This window comes from Cryptotermes secundus, unplaced genomic scaffold, assembly GCF_002891405.2.
Source record: "Cryptotermes secundus unplaced genomic scaffold, Csec_1.0 scaffold944, whole genome shotgun sequence".
NCBI lineage: Eukaryota > Metazoa > Arthropoda > Insecta > Blattodea > Kalotermitidae > Cryptotermes > Cryptotermes secundus.
The window spans coordinates 135,897-156,352 of record NW_019719375.1 but is presented as its reverse complement, the minus strand read 5'-3'; the positions used below and the strand labels follow the sequence as shown (position 1 = coordinate 156,352).

Here is a 20,456-nt window from a genome sequence, read left to right as displayed (position 1 = left end):
TCACCCCCATATTACTCGCAGCAAAGTTCCGGGTGCGCAAGTGGAAAGAGAAGGTTAGAAAATTTCAAGGGAAATAACGGAACAAAGAGTTTGGATGCCAGAAAACTTGTTCATCTGTGACTGCTTTATGTTTTATATGGTTATATAGTTCTGTTGACTGCTATAAAATTTATTGCATAGAGGAATCAATTGCGCCGTACTAACAGACATAACTCACGCTCTGTGTTAATCTACAATGTCCCATAAAATTCGGTATCTAAAGAACACAAATGTTTGTTTTATTATTGTTTTTCACTTTTTGAAGACGAGATACACACGACCCTCTACTTCCTGCTCCATAAGACTAGTTCCTTGAGGCTCTTGCTGCTTACAGGCCCTGTCTTATGGCAAAACTATATTTACAAAGTGTAATTTAATTGGCTCTATTTTGTTTGTGCTCAGATCTAATAACATATTTTTATTGGATTGAAGTTACTGAGCTGGATGGAATCCGTACTGAATAAAACAGTGAGTTGAGTTTCGAGTCAGAGAGGAGAAACGCATGTAGCTCTTCTTGTAAAGGGTCTGCAGTTTTTCTCCTTTCTTTTACTAGAATTGGAATCGGTAGACAAATTTTAATAAATCTCCTCCTCGTATAACATTCTTATGAATGTCCGTCAAGCGATTCCCGAATTTTTATTATCGGACAGAAACTATGACATTAAGGTGGGGGGAAGCTTTTTGCAAATTATGGGTCGGGTTCGTATAATGCAAGGTCTTAAACCAAATATATATTACAGGTTGTATAATTTAAGGCAAAGGAATAAGCATATTCCAGAATTGTAGATGAAAAGATAAATATAAAAAAGTTAAAGTTCCTGTGTTTAATTAATTAAGCACTACGCCATTAAGGCGTATAGGGGAGTGGATGTATAGATCCACATTTTCTTGACCTCGGCACTAACTGGAGGTCAGTTTACGCCCCTGCCGCTTTACCCCCAAGAAAAAAGCCCCTGGTAGCCATTGGATAGGAATTTGGGTGGACCCCAGAACCGGTCTTGATGACGTGGAGAACAGAAAATTCTTGATCCTACCGGGACTCGAACTGCGACCCCTCCGTCGTTCAGCCCGTAGCCAGTCACTATACCGACTGAGCTATCCCGGCTCTTTCTATAGAAACACGCTTGCCGAATATTTTAATGATTTAAAGTGGATTGGAAGGGTTCCATTGTGATACTGCGTTGACTGCGATGGACCTGACGGTTTAGTTACCAGCAGGCAACAGCTGAATGTCGACCATCTGCCTCTCGGAGCACCGAGGCTTCTTGTTCAAATATAAGCAAGTAAAACTGCAGATCCAGTTGGGAAACGAAAGCCAGAAATATAATTTTTGCTTAATTGTGCGAGGAAGTGCCAACAGGAACTGAATAAAAATTTTCCCAGAAAGATCGGAGATGGTTAATGAACAGCCACTCTAACAGATGATGCGTTCCACTTTCAGAAAGTTGGGAAAAAAAGACTGTCTTGATTATTTTGAATTTTCATGGAAGCCTTGCAGAAAATTCTTCGTTAATGTGAAAGCATTTCACATTTTGAGGGACTTCATATACGTAAGATTCAATTAACTAATGTTCTTCCTTTCTATAGTTTTCATTTTATGTCAGCGACATGTCAAGGGTTTCAGAATCACACAGTTGGACATTGAATGTCGAAACTACGAAGAAGTTCTCGTCTTTGTCCGAACTGGCGTAGCATTCAGGAGGCATCTATTTCAGATTTCAGCTCATTTTCCGTCTATCTCTACCAAAATTTTGCTCGACTTTCCTCAGTCTCTCCAGTTGACTTCCAGATTAGTGACATAAAGGAGGCTATAACTGCTTCTTCTCAATTCTTTATGCAGTAATATTTGTAGTTCGAACAGCTTTGCGAAGATAGATGTGTGTTTGTAATAAAGGAAGATGACGTCTAACGAGTGATTCAGAATCGGAAGGAAAACATTTTTTTTTAAGTCTCTCTTTCAAATTCATTTCCTTGTTTCTGCTCTTGCTCTTTAAACTCTTCTCTCTCAATGGACCAACCGGTTACATGAAAATGGTTGTATGAATCTTTTTCTTTTATTTTCATTTTTTTCCCAACCCTCTCGTCACCTTTTATGAGATTTTTTTCTACTGACGCGATTGAAACTTTAGTTTCAGCAACCTTCGCAACTACAGAAGCGCGCGATTTTCTAGTCTATTTCTTACCGCCTTCAATCGCGTACTCTTACACAAATAGTGAGGTTAGTGCGCAGTGAGGTGGACTGTCGTGTTTGTTTTAATATCGAAATAAGGTGCATTGCATAATCAGCAACGTCCGTGCATTCATAACCATAAACTCAAGACATATCCTGTTAATAAGCAAGGAACCTAGTTACTCGGTTGGTCGCTTGATTGTGCTGGCATCAAGTGCAACTGGTTTCACGCGCTAGGTGACATGCGATCTATTTCAGCGTATCCATTGGGCTACTGGATATCAGCCTTTAGTAAAGGAAACTGGACACTTGTCAGAGAAGTTAGCAATGTACCACGTGTTACTACCCTAAAGGATCATACAGGCATAGCAGCAGTGTCTGTAAATAGCAACTTGGCTGACGGTGGCTACCTGTTGCTGGTGGAGTCAATGAGAAATTGTCTGTCCAATGTGTGTTTACATTTTGTCGTGGCATAAGCCAGGAGCGTGTTAATACTGTTGCTCTTCCGTATTCTGAGCTCTTTATTCAAGGATCGCTGTCTTACGTAGTGTAACCGCATGTTGCAGAGTTTCGCATGTTTCGTGTCCGAAACAATTGAAAGACATTTTATTAAGTTTTATATTAGAGGTCTGCAGTGAAAATTTAGTTTGATTTTGCTTCGAATCTGTGCAATATAGCCCTAATTTTAAGTGGTGATGAAATATAAAATTTATCACTTCTCTAAGGCACATTTACAATTTAAATTAATATATGATATATAAAACGTAGATCTAAGTAAGATATACGATTTTTACTTGAAAAAATCGGCATTATATATACTGTATTTAACTAAATAAAGCTGATAAATTTTACAGCCTTTGTCAATAGAAATGCCATTCTATGTGGAAGTTTATTATATCTTATTTCTGTTACAAGAGGAAAAAACGAAATGAAAATAAACAAGAAATTGTAATGTGCTAATATAATTTTAGTATATGGAAATATTTGTCCTTAACTTTTACATTTCTCTGTATGTTCCCTTTGGAATCTGTAATTGAAATATCGCCGTTCTTTAATTGGATTCGTCAAACATGGGCTTGAATATTAGTCTAACTTACGAATCATTAGAACTTATTTCTGTCACAAGTGTTCGTCATAGAATGGTTTTTTTTTCTTTGGCACTACAGCCCCAGTGGGCCTAGGCCTACCTCCATGAAACTCTCCTATCACTTCGGTTTTTCTAGATCTTACACATTCGGTAGGACCCCTTGGGCGAGTGATCAGCTCGTCGCAAGGCCTCTATCTGTACACAAACAGAAAACCGCACACACACAAACTAAACATCCATGCCCTGAGTGGGATTCGAACCCACGATCCCGGCTTCCGAGCGATCGAGGACAGTGCATGCCTTAGACCGCTCGGCTACCCTGACCGGCCATAGAATGGTTACGAGGAAATAAATAGAAGTACAGAATGTCAAAAAAAAAAGTGTACATTCAAAAGTCAAAACCATATTGACTGTTTTATTTTTCATGGAAAGCCTCTTAGATTTCCGTCTCCGGTTGAGAACGTCCGGGCTGAGGGACCCAATTTTTAGGTACCATTTCACAAGTGGCGAGTTTGGGTGTCAGATAATAATATTGAGGGAATCGAGTCATTGAAAGTTTGTTTTTATACATAAAATACAACACAGAAAGACACGGCCATGCGATCAGTCCCGAACGGGATTGGAAAACACGATCCTGATATACTGTATATCTGCTTTCTAACCCAATGTATCAGCTACAATGTTCTCCCGATCTGAGCGTCTTTGTTTTTCGAGCTTATCTCAGGAACGTCCTCTCATTTAGCTTCATGTTTCCTTAGGTGTGCAGTCCTTTTAATGTCCATAGCTCACTCTGAATTGTTTAAAAGTAGTAAAAGTATGTTACTTAATTACAATATTAAACATTCTTTCCTACACAAAATATACAGTTATTAACCATGAAGAGGGGCACACGGTAGCGTAGCTGGTTGGGGCCCTATGATGCAAGGCGGAGGGTCGCGGTTTCGATTCTCCTTGAGGTCACTGGTTTTTCAGTTGACCTAATCCTTCCAGCCGCACTATAGCCCTGGAGTTGACTCTGTCTTTAGTAGAAATAAGTACCAGGCATCTTCCTGGTTACGGGGCTGCCAGACGGCGCTTAAGTTTGGCAATTTCACCCCCGTCTGTGAGCCGATTATCTAGAAAATTTGAGAACCTCGATGTCTCAAACTCTATGGGCCTCCACGGCCTGTTACAGAGATAGCGTTACCTTTTATATCTTTTAATTAAGAAGAGACAGAATGCGGTAAAGACCATGTTCCCTTCACCTGCTGCAGTTCATTTCCATACATTTACACCTTCATTAATTGAAACCCATTGAGGGATCTTGAGTAGAAGCCTTCGTGAACAGTTCCGTTTACAGCAGATCCTCGATAATCCGGTTGCAATCGATCCGAATGTCGGATAGTCCGGATCGAGATATGAAAGATGAAAAATTACTGTTCATACTTAAGTACATACTTTAAAAGACGCATGGGATTCAGGAGTAAGAGGGTTTAGAGCAAAAGGACCCTCCGACTATGTTGAGAGCAGCTGGAGAGTCTGAAACTACGCAAGAAAATATCCAAGATTGGCTTGAGCTGGATAAAAGAGACATGTTATCGTAGTTATTGTCAGCGTTTAATGAAATTCCCACTCCTCTATGTGTAAAACGCGATGAATTTGTTTGCTCTCGGGCGGGTGCCGCGGGCCTGATATTGCCACAATGTAGAATATTCTTGGTACTTTGCATATGGCTTCCTCTGCTTCTCAAGACTGGGACTCTACTCTTGAAAGACGGGAACGTCGCCGTGCCATCCCCAGTACAAAGCAGCGCAGTTCAATTTTCACCTGTATTGATATTGGGCAACAATCTCACGTTTCAGTGGAGATTTCACAACGACGCTTGTTTGATTTCATTCACATTTCTTTCCTTCTGTGCAGAACACGAGAAGTCTATTTGAGCTGTAGGGTGGCTTCTGCCATCAATAGTTCCATTTTAACAGCGTTTTCCTGACACACTTCGTGAATGGGGGGGAAAACTAATTTCCTCAGTTTATTTGTGTCAGGCTAGCTTCGATGATACCCGTCTATAATAGCATACACGAAATATTATTAGAGTGGACATCTCAATGAGGATCGGATGGATGGTGTATGTAGCACGCATGGGAGAACTAACAAATATGGTAGGTGGAATAATGTGATTGAGAAAGCAGAAAGCAGAACAACACTTTGATGACGTATGTGCAGATGTATATTATTAAAATCGATAGTAAAGAGAGCGTGAATATTTGGATTAGGGTGGGGTTCAGTGGCGGTCATTTGTACACATGATAATGAATCTTCGGGTTTTATATAAATTAGAGAATTTCTTAAATAGTTGAACGACTAGCAGCTTCTCGAATAGATATCTGTTCCATAGAGTTTTACCATAAAGATATTCAGATGTTTGGCTACCTGACGCATGATATTCAGGAACCGGGATAATGCAGTCGGTATAGCGTCTGGCTAAGTGCTGCACGACCAAGGGGTCGGAGTTCAAGTACGGTAGTGTCGAGAATTTTCTGTTCTCCACTTCTTCCAGACCGCCTCTGGGGTTCACCCGACCTCCTATCCAATGGGTACCGGGACGTTATGTTGACCACTCATCTCCAGCTAGTGCAGAGGTCATGAGAATGTGGATCTATACATCCACTCCCCCATACGTCTTCATGGTGTAGTGCTTAATTAGAAAAGCGCAGGAACAACTTTACCTTTTTTCACCTTTTTTTTTCTTAGCCCTACAGCCCCAGTGGGCCTAGGCCTACCTCCATGAACTTCTCCGTTCACTTCGGTTTTTCTAGATCTTACACATTCGGTAGGACTCATTGGGCGGGTGATCAGCTCGTCGCAAGGCCTCTACCCGTACACAAGCACAGAAAAACGCACACACACAAACTAAACATCCATACCCTGGGTGGGATTCGAACCCACGATCCCGGTTTCAGAGCGAGCGAAGACAGTACATGCCTTAGACCGCTCGGCTACCGTGACCGGCTTTTTTCACCTTTACCCTTGATATTCAATCGGAAAGTTATAATGTTCGGGAAACAATGTAGGTTAAAATAAAGGAAATTTTAAATAAGCAAAGATATCCCTAAGGTGTAATAACGTAAGCTACATTAAAGTCCATAGTCGTTTGTTCTATAAGTATAATGCACATTGGGAGAGGTTGTAATATGTCCTCACAATTCCGCAGTACACGGAATAAGGAGCTAAATTTGTTAAGAGAGCGAGGGAGAGTCAAATTTAAATTTATAAACAAACTGCGTACTCTCTGTTTTAAGACAATAAAATGAGGTTGACTGAACATTAAGTAGAGAGCAGGGCGCCGCTTATTTCCTCATTGAGCCCTGCGTTATGTTGCTGAATCCCACGTGTCAGTCCGTAGGTTTAGGTTAATGTCCTGAGATCCTGGCAAAATTCTAATTATGTACAGAAGTAGACTTGAAAGGATTCTGACGATGGTGCATACACTACTTATTTTGGTTTATTTTGGACTTCACCCATCGTCTGGTATGTGAAAGACAAAATACCACGACGTTTCGGAGACTGGATCTGTCTCCGAAACGTCGTGGTTTTTTGTCTTTCACATACCAGACGATGAGTGAAGTCCAAAATAAACCAAAAGAAGTAATGTACAGAAGTATCTATCACGAAGCAGCACTTTACGTACCTGGTGTCTGATATTCCAGTAACAGAACCCGAAGTACAGCACGGCTTATAACGAAGGCTGTAACTGGATACGATTCTGAACCACATGAATCTACTTCCCATCTTCACAATCTACATCCCTAAGCCTATATTCTGTTTCCCAAGTTGCATGCCCTGCGCATTGTAATCTTCTAGATTCTGTTATCCCAGTATTAGATATCCTGTTCAAACGAAGTTTTTCTTGTAACGTAATATTCCAAATTGTCCTCTTACTTCAGAGAGCCGGGGTAGCTCAGTCAATATATAGTGATTAAGCGTCGGTATGAACGACTGGGAATCGAAATTCGATTCTTGGTGTAGGCAGTGTTTTTTTTCCTCGCTGTCGCATTTAAATTTGCTCTGGGGCTCGTCAATCATCCTATACATCCGGTACAATGACTCTTTCCTCTAGGGTAAAACAGGCAAGAGGTGAAACAGGCCACTCACCTGTATTTAGTGTCTAAGATTTGAGCTACACTTCCGCGCCCCTATGAGCTTTCTTGTTCTAGTGCTTTATTAAGCACAGTGAGAGATACTATATCTCTTCATCTTTTTAACTCCATATATTTTTTCTGGGCACTTTGTTTTGAAATGCTTTTACTTCATAACCCTCTTTTAACAAATCCCCTTACTATGTTCATAAGTAAGATAAAGAAAATGTAGATTTTCTCTAGCCGATTACACTGGCAGCACGGTCTAAGACGTGAACCTTCTTGACTCGCTTGAACGTTGGGATCTTGAGTTTGAAACCCACTCGAGGCATAGTTGTCTGTGTATGCGTTAATTCTGTGTTTGTGTTGTCCTGTGTGTAGGTAGCGGCCTTGTGACGAGATGATCCTTCGTTTAAGGAGTCCTACCGTCTGTGTAAAGATTACGAAACTGAAGAAGAGGCCAGGACCCAAGAAAGGGCTGTAGAGCCATTGATGAATGAATTAAGTTTGCGTAATGTTGAAAATACATAACAGGCATATAATTACTATGGTAGCCTGTAGTTTATTTTAAGAAAAATATAGAAATGACACTTTAAATCATGAATGTGGAACGGCTGGAACAGAAGTTGGAATAGTTTATTTTGCTTTAGATTGTACGTACATTAGAGGGGGAAGACCTGAGGTAGTTGGCCTCATGATTCTATCAAGAAACCTGCAGTAAGCACTCTACAGTTCAAGACAAGAATCGATATATCGCTATGATTCATACGCTCTCTAACGCTCTCTCGTCTGTTCGTGATACAGAATTTCCTGTTTGGAGGCCAGACGAATTAATATGAATGTAAGGAGAAGTAATTAACTACCATGATTCGCATGACGTTCATCATTAATAATCATCTTTATATTCTAATAAGATATAAACGTTTTTGACGTTACATTGCTATAAGTGCCATATTTTTGTACATTATCCGTCGTCTTGTCTATATTTAAAAACCGTCGTGTTTGTTTTTCTAAACACAAAGTGTCCAAAAACATAATACTTATATCTTTATATTCTATTAGAGACACCACCTCTAGTTGAAATAGCGTCGTCAAATAAGGCGAAATAAATCATTCATAGTCACACGAGACCTATGTTATGTAGTTTTAAAATATCCCACAGTGAAGCATAGTGAACAAGTTTAATGGTTTTCCTTCAGTCAGCTTCGTTCGTGCGCCCATTAGGATTAGCAGGTACATTTTGTAGTCTTCCAGAAAAAAAGAAGTAAGAAAGAATGAAAGAAAAAGTAAAGGTGTCCCTGTAACATGTCGCAGACCCCCATAGCGTTGTGGGACGGCGAGGCTCTCACATTTTCCAGACAATCCGCTCACAGATGGCAGTAAGGTTGCCAGCCTTGCACCGGCCACTCTTTACCCTGCATGAAGATTCCTAGTACTCATTTCTGTTAGAGGCTGAGTCGACCCCAGGACCATATTGCGGCTGGAAGGACTAGCTCAATTGAAAAATGCAATTACCTCATCGGGAATCTAACTCGCGCCCTTCCGGCTTGTAGCAAAGTGCCTCAAGTAACTACCCTACCGCGTGCCCTGCAGTCCTTCCAGTACTGAACGTTATTTGAAAAATCGTCTTTGTGAATAGGCATATTTCAAACCCGAAATTAAATTTATGTAATTGAAAACTGTACAATGTACCTTAACTTCGCAAACCACATAAAATGAATTCAGTCTGTAATGGCCAGCGGTTTGAAACGAGATGTCTCATAGGCAGCCAAGTTGAAGTCTAAACATAAATTGCATTCCGGTGCACAGTAGCTTTTACCCATTCAGAAAAAAAAACATTTCTCTTCTCCGTACACATGTACTGTTAGCGAAATTCATATCGAAAACGTAGGAATTATCCTGGTCATAAAAATGTAAAGTTGTCCCTATGCTTAACTAAGCACAGGGCAGTGGATGTATAAACCAACGTTTTCCTGACCTAGGCACTAGTTGGAGTGAGTGGTCAGCTTCACGGCCCGGCCGCTTTACCCCGGGGAGAAGGGCCCCGGTACTCATTGTATAGGAGGTTGGGTGGACCCAAGAACAGGTCTGAACGACGTGGATAACAGGAAATTCTTGACCCTAACGGGAGTCGAACTCCGACCCCTCGGTCGTCAAGCCAGTAGTTAGTCGCACTAACGAAATTGATATCCAAGTGACCCTGCATGTGTAGAAGAAAGAACTGAGATTCCTGGCATAAAATTCGAATTATATCTGATATTAGACGGGTGTTGTGAAACACGAGCTCCATCAGAGCAACAACTTCAGCCTAATGGCTTCCAGTCAATATTGATATAATTTTGTAATTTTACTCAAGGAGCTAAGCCTACGTTACATGCAAGTTGCTTAAAGGAGCTATATTGAATGACATGCTGTGCGGGAAGTATTAGAAGGAAATATTTCTGGCATCTGTAGTTTATAATCCGGAATTATTCTCTATAGACTGGGAAGTCATAAAAACAAGTTATGTGGCCAAAAATGTAAGTAGGTATTTTGCAAGTACATGCCAGAACCGTTGTTACTGCGGATACGCTCTGCTGATGTACAGAGAGATAAGAATTATCTTTTTTTTTGGAACGGAAAAATATGTTATGTTGTATAATATCAAAGAAAATAAAATATGTTCAGAAGGATATATTTGTACATAAATGGCAGGTTTTCATCCTATTGTAAGGTTACATGTCACAAAAGAGACGAAAGAACTTGCAGGTTGTGTTGTACATATATATATACTGTATATATATACACGTATGTGTACAAGGTCAACCCAAACAGAACACAATAGAAACGGTAAATTCCATCTCAAGTTAAGGTTTCAGAACCGGAATGACAAACTGACTGAAATGCTCTTCTCCCCTTAACTGGAAAGGTAACTAGCTCACTCGCTCACTCACTCCTCACTCCTCACTCTTTCGTACATGATCCTAATTGAAAAAGCAGTGGAAGCTCAATTAAACCGAAGCCCCTCAATTTAATGGAAAGGAGAGGTTTCAATAACTCAGTTTTTTATATATTTACGTGCTGAGCTCAACGGCCATTGGCCAATAATAATACTAATACTAATACTACTACTACTACTACTACTACTACTACTACTACTAATATTCCCTCATGGAGATGAGCCCTTCTTGAGAAGCTGCCATTTGTGCAGCTACTCAAGAACTTCCCAGCATTTTATGGAACCCGAAAGTTCATTACCGTGTTCACAAGAGCCCTCCACTGGTCCCTATCACGAGCCAGATCAATCCAATCCATACCATCCCCTCCTATCTCTCTAAGATCAATTTTAATATTGTCCACCCACCTACGTCTTGGTCTTCCCAGTGGTCTCTTTCCTTCTGGCTTTCCCACTTTGATGTATAGATCCACATTTTCTTGACTTCTGCACTAGTTGGAGTTCATTGGTTAATATCAAGCACCGGCCGCTTTACCCCTATTGAATAGGAGGTATGGTTGACCCCAGAGCTAGTCTGGACGGTGTGGAGAATAGAAAATTCTTACCCCTACTGGGACTCGAACTCCGACCCTTCGGTCGTCCAGCCCATAGCCAGTCACTATACGGAGTACCATATCCTGGCTCAAATAATAATTCAATTCAGTTCAATTCTTCATTATTTATGTGCCGAGTCAACAACAGCAAGCCCAATTACAGACACAGCACAGGGTAGATACAACAATAATAATAATAATAATAATAATAAATGACGTTTAGAAAATTTATTAATTTCGTTCAGAACAGAGTGTAGTGACAAGCTGTTGTGAATACTAAATTCCGTAAAAAGCAGAAATTTCTTGACCCGTCGAGCGACTATAAGGTTTTCGAGAACTACGATCTATAGATCTGGTTCTATGGTTCACGACCTAGTTTATAAAATCACTCTACGGGGCCCTGTCCTGAACCAGTGCGGACGCCTTCAAATCATTTCACACCCTCACACCCTATCTCCCAAAGACCCATCCTAATATTAATGGTCCATAAGCCTGAGTTTCTCGGGTTGTCTCTTCTGTCGAAGGGGCAGAAGCGACAACTTGAGAGACATAAGAATTAAATGAAAGCATAACTTCATAAATCTGGATTCGATATGCTGTATAGACTTGTTATTTTGCTGAATTCAGATGATCTGACGGTGAAAAAACTTCTCACAAAGCAATTCGAGTCTTTCTGCAATAATATCCTTACTGGAATAGGATGGAACCTTTGTGGGGAGTCTAATGTAACATCAAGAAGCTTTGGAAATACTTTTCCAGATCTACGTGAGAAATTATATAGGATTACTTTGTGAATTTGTAATGGATAGCCAGAAGATTTTATTTATGATCTCAATAAAACGAATAATGTTTGCTCGGGATAAAGAAGGGAGAAAGTACTTTTAGTTTGAAAGGATTTTTATTACATTCCTTTAAAAGTACCTGTTATTCCGTTGAAGATTTATAGTCTTTATAGTTGAGGCTCTCAATCTGTGTTTACTTCGGGAGCTTTCAGAAAGCGTACAGTTACATGTGGACATAAGGCCGCGCCGTAGCTCAAGCGGTTAGTCGCTGGCTTCCAACCGCGGCGGCCCGGGTTCGATCCCTGGGCTGGTCAAGTGGGATTTGTGGTGGACAAAGTGGCGCTGGAGTAGGTTTTCTCCGAGTACTTCGGTTTCCCCTGCCAATCTTCCTTCCACCAATTGCTCCACAATCACCCTCACCTATCATCTGGGGCTGGTACAATAGGCCAGACGTGGCCGCAGTACAAGGGACTTAGTCCCACCCCACTAGCAATAAAAAAATATGTTGACATATGTGGTACAACATTTTGATTAAATTAATCTGTAATCTTCTGACTCTGTTAATTAAATGGAAACAAATACATTAATTGACATTTATATTTTGTAAAGTCGGTCTCTAGTTAACCTTTTCCAGACTCATATATTCCTTTCATTTAAAAAATATATTGATTTTTTTTACAAATCTTTTGGTTTTGATATGAATTTAGTTTTATCCACTTAAATTTGAATCTTTCCGGCAAACAACTTTCATATTTCCCCTGAACGAGAAATGAACATTTAACACTAAGGGACAGCTCTGTATAACAACACAAAATGGGAAATACCCGAATGCGATATCCAGAAGATCGATTTGGTCGATATTGACATTTTTTACTTCGATGCATGTAAAATTTGAGTTTTACACAGCGGCGAACATTAATATTGTGATATTCTGGGCTGTTATCGTATTGCATGGTAAGAAGGCATCAACGGTTTGGAGGAATGTACTACTTGAGTCTTCAGGGCAATTCTACAATTAAACTCCGTGACCTTTAGTCCGCAAGCGAACTATACCGACCCAGCGACCGCCGCTTGCCGGCGAAGTTAATGCTAACTTTAATGGATAGTGGGTATCGCGTGGTCAGCGCAACGGATTCCCACGGCCGTTAACCTCGATTTTCTAGACCGGAGCCGCTACTTTTCCATTCAAGTAGCTCCTCAATTATCCTCACGAGGCTGAGTGGAACCCATTCCAGACTTACTATTTCTCAGAATATCTGGTAGCGCCGGGAATCGAACCCGGGACCTCTAGATCTGTAGCCAGGAACTCTGACCACTAGACCACAGATGCGGTAGAAAAGTGCATGTTCCTTCGAAATGTCTGTATAGTCGTATGAGACTGCGCGGTTTCTTGACCAGAAGACAAAAGTATGAATCGAATCAATGTTGGCAGTCTTAGGTAGGCCGCACACCGGCATGTGTCAAGACATGTAACAGTCAAGACACGATGACTGCAACATGACACAAAGAAAGGAGTACAATTGAAACGAATGAGATTATGAAAACCGCCGCACACCGGTCTGAGTCATGATGCTGACGTCAGCTTCATGCGGACCAATCACGAATGACCCAAGACAGCTTTTCTTGTCTCATGTCTTTATGCTTGTCTTGACGCAGATGGTGTGCGGCATCCCTTAGGAATTAATATCAATTCGATGTATTCTTGACGATTGATTGATTCTTTTCTCATCTGTTAATTTGTCCTTGGAGCCCTTTTTGCAGAGATAAACTGCAGTCATCACTAATTGGGTTTATATCCCTGGGCTGGATATTCATATGATTAGGGAACGAGATAGTACATATCTAATGCATTCGACATCATTTGTCACTTGTTGCAACTCGAGGAGAACCAGAAAGATTTTAATGCATTTATATAAATATTTAGCTTTCAGTTTGATAGCGATAACTAATGAACAGTTGGAATGACATATGTGAAATTTCGAATGGAGACAGATCATAGACATGCGCGTAGATCTGGACAACGGCGGTGAAAACATTAAGAAGTAGTTTATTTTTTTTATTGCTAGTGGGGTGGGACTAAGTCCCTTGTACTGCGGCCACTTCTGGCCTATTGTACCAGCCCCTGATGATAGGTGAGGGTGATTGTGGAGCAATTGGTGGAATGAAGATTGGCAGGGGAAACCGAAGTACTCAGAGGAAACCTGCCCCAGCACCACTTTGTCCACCATAAATCCCACTTGACCAGATCCGGGATCGAACCCGGGCCGCCGCGGTGGGAAGCCAGCGACTAACCTCTTGAGCTATGGCGCGGCCCTAAAAAGTAGTTTAAGTAGGCATGTATTTTTGTATATAGTATATTTTTTTAATTGCTTGTTTCGTTAACAACTCACGCGGAGTTTCTTTTTCGACCAGCCTTCATATTTATGTCGAAGATATTTAAAAGAGAGCTCATAGCACAGCAAAAGTGTTCATGAAATTTAACCAGGATTAAATACATAACACTTGGACATTTTCTACATTGAAGCGCTGTCTACACAGATGACTGAAACAAGCACATGGAAAAATATTTTAAAATATATATCGATAAATAATAACATATAAAATGGGAATCTGCCTCTTGTTTGATATTTATACAGTACGAAATATTTTAAAAATAAAGTACAGTATACAGATCTAAAGGCAAAGAAGATTATAAATATTTGCGAACGCTGGTACACTTAAAATTACTTACGGGCTTTTCTATGTTATGTATTTACTTATTTGAAACCTTCTGGTTATGCATACGAATTAAAGCAAACACTTTAAAAGAATGTAGAATGCCTCCAGTTAACACGCAGTGATCAAAGTAGTTGGATATTTGGACAAAATACACGGGCAATGCCTCATCATACGTAACTGCCTCAGAGCTGAAATGTTCCGATTAGCAGGGAGACAAGCCTACCGGATTATGGGTTTCCATCTCTTTATATACACGAAAGGTCACCTTCTCTTCGATTATATCGCCTGCACGGTGTTTGTTCAGAGATCAGTACACTAGATCACCCGCCCCTTCGTCAGTTTATGCAAGTATTTATTTAGTTGTTTCATCTCGGAGGAAAGCGCCATAAACAAATTATTCAAGCCCGATTAGTTTTAAGTTGGAACTTCACGAGCGTTTACATTCTGTTAAATAAAATTAATGTAACTTGTTAGATTATTTTATATTAAGTTTCGTTGTTGTCTGTGGCTACAGATACAGAGGTCCGGGTTCGATTCCCGGCGCTACCAGTTTTTTTTTCTGAGAAGTAGTTGGGTGAGGGGCTATGCTACAAGCCGGAAGGTCGCGGGTTCAAATCCCGATGAGGTCATTGGATTTTTTCAATTGACCTAATCCTTCCAGCGGCACTATGGCCCTGGGGTTCACTCAGCCTCTAAAAGAAAGGAGTACCAGGAATTAATTAAATAATTTTCCTGGGCAGTAAAACACGGCTGGCGCTTAAGACTGACAACCTTACCGCCATCTTTGAGCCGATTGTCTAGATAATGTGTGACCTCAACGTCTCACAACCCTATGGGCCTTCACGGCCTGGTACAGGAATAGTTTTACGTTTTACCATATAAATACGTGTAGGGGAAGTGGAGGTAAAGATTCACATATTCCTCCGTGGCTTTTAGTCCGCAAGCAGAATATACAGCCGAGCGACCGCCGCTTGTCGGCGAAGTTAGTGCCAACTTTAGCGGATAGAGGGTGTCGCGTGGTTAGCGCAACGGATCGCCACGGCCGTTAATCTCGGTTTTCTAGACTGGTCACATGTTCCTACTCTTGTGATTTGATAGAGCGTGGTAGATTCATTCTGTAATTTTATTTTATCCCTAATAAAATGACACCAGATCCCGTAGGACGTGGAGTGAAACATTGGTCGTTAAATTATTTTCATCGACAGCAGGCAGGTATTAAGAATGCATCAAACAGAAGAAAAAGGGAAATTGTAAAGGAGTTTATTACTTTAGAACATTGAGCTGTAAAGGGAGTGAGTCAACGAAAAAATAAAATATTTGCAAAAAATTGAGGTGGGAAATAGTGTGTTATGACACTTTGATTCAAAGTGCCCTGTGGGAAGCGGCTTCAGTAATGACTGCTCTGCACTGACAGCGACAATTTTTTTTCAACTTACAGAATCCTGACTGGAGAAACCTGTAAACGTACAAGCAGTGTAGCAGAAATTTTCTCGCGAAACCAATAATCGGTCATCTTGTCAAAACATACCCCGACTTTTATGGGACCGAAAATTTCAATATCGGGGTTAACAAGAGCCCACCACTGGCCTCTGTCCATATCCAAATTACTCCAATCCACGCCCTTTCATTCTACGTATTTCTGTAACATTATTCTCCCATCTAAGCTTAGGTTTCCAGACCTAGTTCCCATCATACCTCTCTGTCTATGGCTCTACAGTCATTTGTTGTACTTTGGCTGCCTTTCAGTTTCTTAATCCTATACACAGTAGTAAGAGCTCCTCTGACGGGGGATCAGCCCGTCGAAAGGCCTCTACCTAACACAAACAGAATAAACACAGACGCAGACATCTGTACCCTGAGTGAGATTCGAAACCTCGATCCGAGCGTTCGAGGGAGTGAAGACAGTTCATGCCTTTGACCGCGCGGCCGCTGTGTTCGGCAGTTCCCCTCACACAGTCAGACTAAATTTTGCATACTTCTTCCATCATCCCCACGCGTGCCACACGTTCCGTGCGGCTTATCCTCCTTGAACTGATCACCGTGAAAATGTCTGCTGAAGAATGCATTTCATAACGTTTCTGGTTACTGAATTTTATTTAGCCTTCTCTTGCTTCTCCGAAGCCGGGATGGTGGCTGGCTATGGGCTCGATGACCGAGGGGTCGGAGTTCGAGCCCGGGTAAAGTAAAAAATTTGTCCCTTCTTCGCAGCGTCCAGACCGGCTCTGAGGCCCACCCAGCCTCATATCCAGTTGGTAACGGGGTAAAGTGGCCGGGACATGACGCTGACCACCCACCTCCAATTAGTGCCGAGGTCAAGAATACGTGGATCTATACATCAACTCCCACATACACCTTCATGGTGTAATACTTAATTAGTTAAGCACAGGGACAACTTTACCTTACCTTTTACCTTTTTGTTGTCCAACCAAATATTCTCATCTACACTCTGTCCTCAGACACAGTCAATTTGAGAACTTTCCTTAGATGAAGGGAACATGTCTCACGCCCATCCAAAACAACACGTAATATGTATTATACAGTTTTATATTAGAGTATTTACGTTTTTGGATAGGATTTGGAAAATTCTTTTTCGTATGTTGAACTTAGGCTGTTTCAATACGTACGAGTATGATCAACCGTCACAAAAACTTACGTTAAAAAAAAATTAATCTTTCTATATACAACTGCACACTATAAATTTCATCCTTAAACTGTAATCATTGAATGAAATACACAAATCAGTCCAAATATCTATAATATAAGTGCAAAATTTTTTGAAACATATGAAGTACAACTTTTGTTGCTTAGAGAGTGATTAATTATGCCTGACCATACTTAACATTACGTGCACGTAAGTACAGAATTGGCAGTCCGCGTACCAGTGCACGTATTCACGGCCGTTTTTTTGAAGTTTGCCTAGTTTAAATCTTATTATATAAAGTAGTCACTTCTCTCTCCTTTTCTGTGCCTTTATCTCCGCGCTTAAAATCTTGGGCTATTTCAATCCCACCTCTGAAAGGCCCGGAATGTAGAGGTCTCATTTTCTACGACGGAATTATGCAGCCAAAATGTTGTCAACGATTGCTGCAGGCGATTTGAATGTGTAAGGTTAATATTGTTATCGACATGAATCACTCATGTTAAGCAGCTACAGGAGGATCACATGTGATACATTTGCACATGGATTGGACAGTTCGAGACAAGACTTTCGCGAAATACTGTGTTATTCAACAGATATTCCTTTTATTCGCTGTTATGAAATGAATACTTATTATTATTATTATTATTATTATTATTATTACTTTAGTTAGCACTGAAATGTTCGTATTGATCTCAACATATATTTACCTTTGATCTGGGATACGTTACACAATGAGCTTCATAATTTTTAACTTTTAAGAAATTCTGTAAGAAAAATTCGATCTAGGAGGAAGGGCACATGTAACTCTCCTGAGGAAATGGGTAAATAAATGTGCAGTTATTATCTGAAAGTCTGAAGAGAATATATCACTTGTGAGAATACGTGTGGACGGGAGGATTTTATTAAAATTGATTTTACAAATATAGATTGGAAGATTTCGGACTGGATTTATCTGCTTTAGGCTTCTGTGAACACGGAAAATAAAGCCTTTATTTCTACAACGAAAATAATTGTTTTGACCAGCTGTATACATACCAAACTCCGTGGCTTTAGTCCTCAAGCAAGTTACTGCCAACTTTAGCGGATAGGAGGTGTCACGTGGTCAGGGCAACTAATCTCCACGGCCGTTAATTTCGGTTTTCTAGACCGGAACCGCTACTTTTCCATTCAAATAGCACCTCAATTAACCTCATGAGGCTGAATGGACCCCGTTCTAGACCCACTACTTCTCAGAAAATCTGGTAGTGCCGGGAATCGAACCAGGGGCCTCTGGATCTGTAGCCAGGACGTCTATCTCGGAAAACAGAATCCACTCCACGGAGTTAGGAGTACTGATACAACTTTCGATTTTCCAGGTTTCGCTTCACTGTATGATGTCAGAAAACTGAAACTGACGTTCTCTGATATGAATAACTTTCCCAGATAAATAGTTACATTATTAAAAAATACTTCAGGGGAAGAGGCATTTAAATCGCTTGAGCGCAGAAGACCACAGTAGATCGATATGAGTTAGACAGAGGGGCAGAAGGTGGATACAAACTCTGATTAGTAACTGAGGCTAATAACCCGCTCAATGTGAGCACGGCGATGACGTTCGGAGTCATTAAAAATAGAAAATTCGTTAATCGTACGTAAAAACATATTTTCTTAAGAGATACCCAGCAGTTTGGAGTCAGGTGAAGAGCAACGGAGTTTGTTTCAATTTTTATAACGTTTTCGACAACTGATGTTAATATTTTGGCAGTATTTGCCAGCTGTTCTCTCAAATATTAACATTAGAGTCACCAGAAAAGAAAAAAATATTAAATAGATTGAAAATATATTATTATATTATATATATTATAGCACATTTCATTTCAATGAAAATTAATATATACGAATTTTTATAAGTTCCGATTGGTGATAGTTTTTCCTTATTTTTGTATGGAGAACTTCTTTGGAACACATCCTAATACCGATGTATAGTTTATCTCCTTGTTGACGATTTAGAAGTTAACAAGAATGATGGTGATGATAACAGGATATTCATGATGGTATTTTTAGAGGCTCTGTTGTTGCAAATTAATTTTTGTTGAGTTGAATTTGGTGTAATTTTTCAAGCCTTTTATGTGTATGTATACACGTATATGAAGATATATGTATACACAGATATAGACACTAACTGATTACTGAATGCGATGGCACCGTTTCCTAGAGCATATTCATCAGCCTTTGAGAACTGACGCTCTACCGGAGAACATGAGGTCTCGAAAAGGACTGTCATTAATAAATAATATAATAAATAATATATAAATATAATAAATAATATATAATAACAATTTTTTTAATATATTTCCTGTAAAAAGAGGAATTGTATTTACTATGCTTTGGATCTATTTTTATCTTTGACAAAATGAACACTGGGACGGATACTAGTCTATAGTATCTAGTCAGAGATCCGTGGCTTGAAGTTCGATATTCTGATAACCAGACTCATATATAGGATACCATTACGCTTAGTTTGTCTCAGTTACCTTACTTGTGCGAGCAAGGAACTTCGAGGGCCAGATTTAAGGGGGAGGTAACGGGGCGGTCACCCCGGGGCCTCCACGAAACAGAAATAGAATCAACAGAATTTATTGAGGCATTTGCTTCTCTAAAATCACGAAAAGTTAGTTTATATTTCCAGTTATTTTAAACAAAAATTTTATGAACTAAATTTCTTATTACTGTTAAGGGCCTCCAAATTTTGATTGCCCCAGAACCCCTACAACTATAAATCCGACCCTGAGTGCTTCCTCAAAATACGATGCGCTTTTCACTTATCTGTTTATTACAAATTCTAAAATTTATGAGGAAGCGGGGCAAGTTTTGAAAATGGTGACGTACCTTCTGTGTGTGCTGGTAGCTGAGAGTAGCTGAGTTCAGGGGTCCGGACTTCAGGCGTCGGTCGGTCTGTATCTGTGTGGACCCGATATTCTGGATGTCCTCACTCTTATATGAGACCTCCCGGCGCCCACGGTGACGCTCTCCACCCCGCGCGCGGCCACGCGTACAAGCGCAATAGACCGCTGTCACTCATCTCCTTACGAAGGGGTGGCAACTTGTTGTGGGGGTGGTACAGACTACCATTCTTCATTTTAAGGAAGTAATTAAACAAGGAGAAATATCACATTGCGAATACTTCTGTGTTGAGTGTGCCTGGTCGCTCATAATTATTTCAGTTAGTTCTGAAAGTGATGAACCGTTTGATTATTTTACACTGTGCTACCTAATCTCTTAGTTCAGTGACTCTAAATCCATGGTCTGCGGACCTCGGCAGGTCCCCAAATTGCAGTATGATTACGTTTTATTCACTTTACCATAATAACTTCATATATAATCATGACGTAGC

General features: G+C 40.4%; 1 protein-coding gene across 1 annotated transcript in view; it reads right to left on the bottom strand.

Annotated features, from left to right (window-relative positions):
• LOC111865487 (myosuppressin) overlaps positions 1-20,041 on the bottom strand; it is a 55,221-nt gene extending 35,180 nt beyond the window's left edge. Inside the window, exon 1 of the mRNA XM_023853578.2 lies at positions 19,952-20,041. The gene's annotated coding sequence lies outside the window, so the exon portion shown is untranslated. The remainder of the gene's footprint in view (positions 1-19,951) is intronic.
• Between the last annotated feature and the right edge of the window lie 415 nt (positions 20,042-20,456).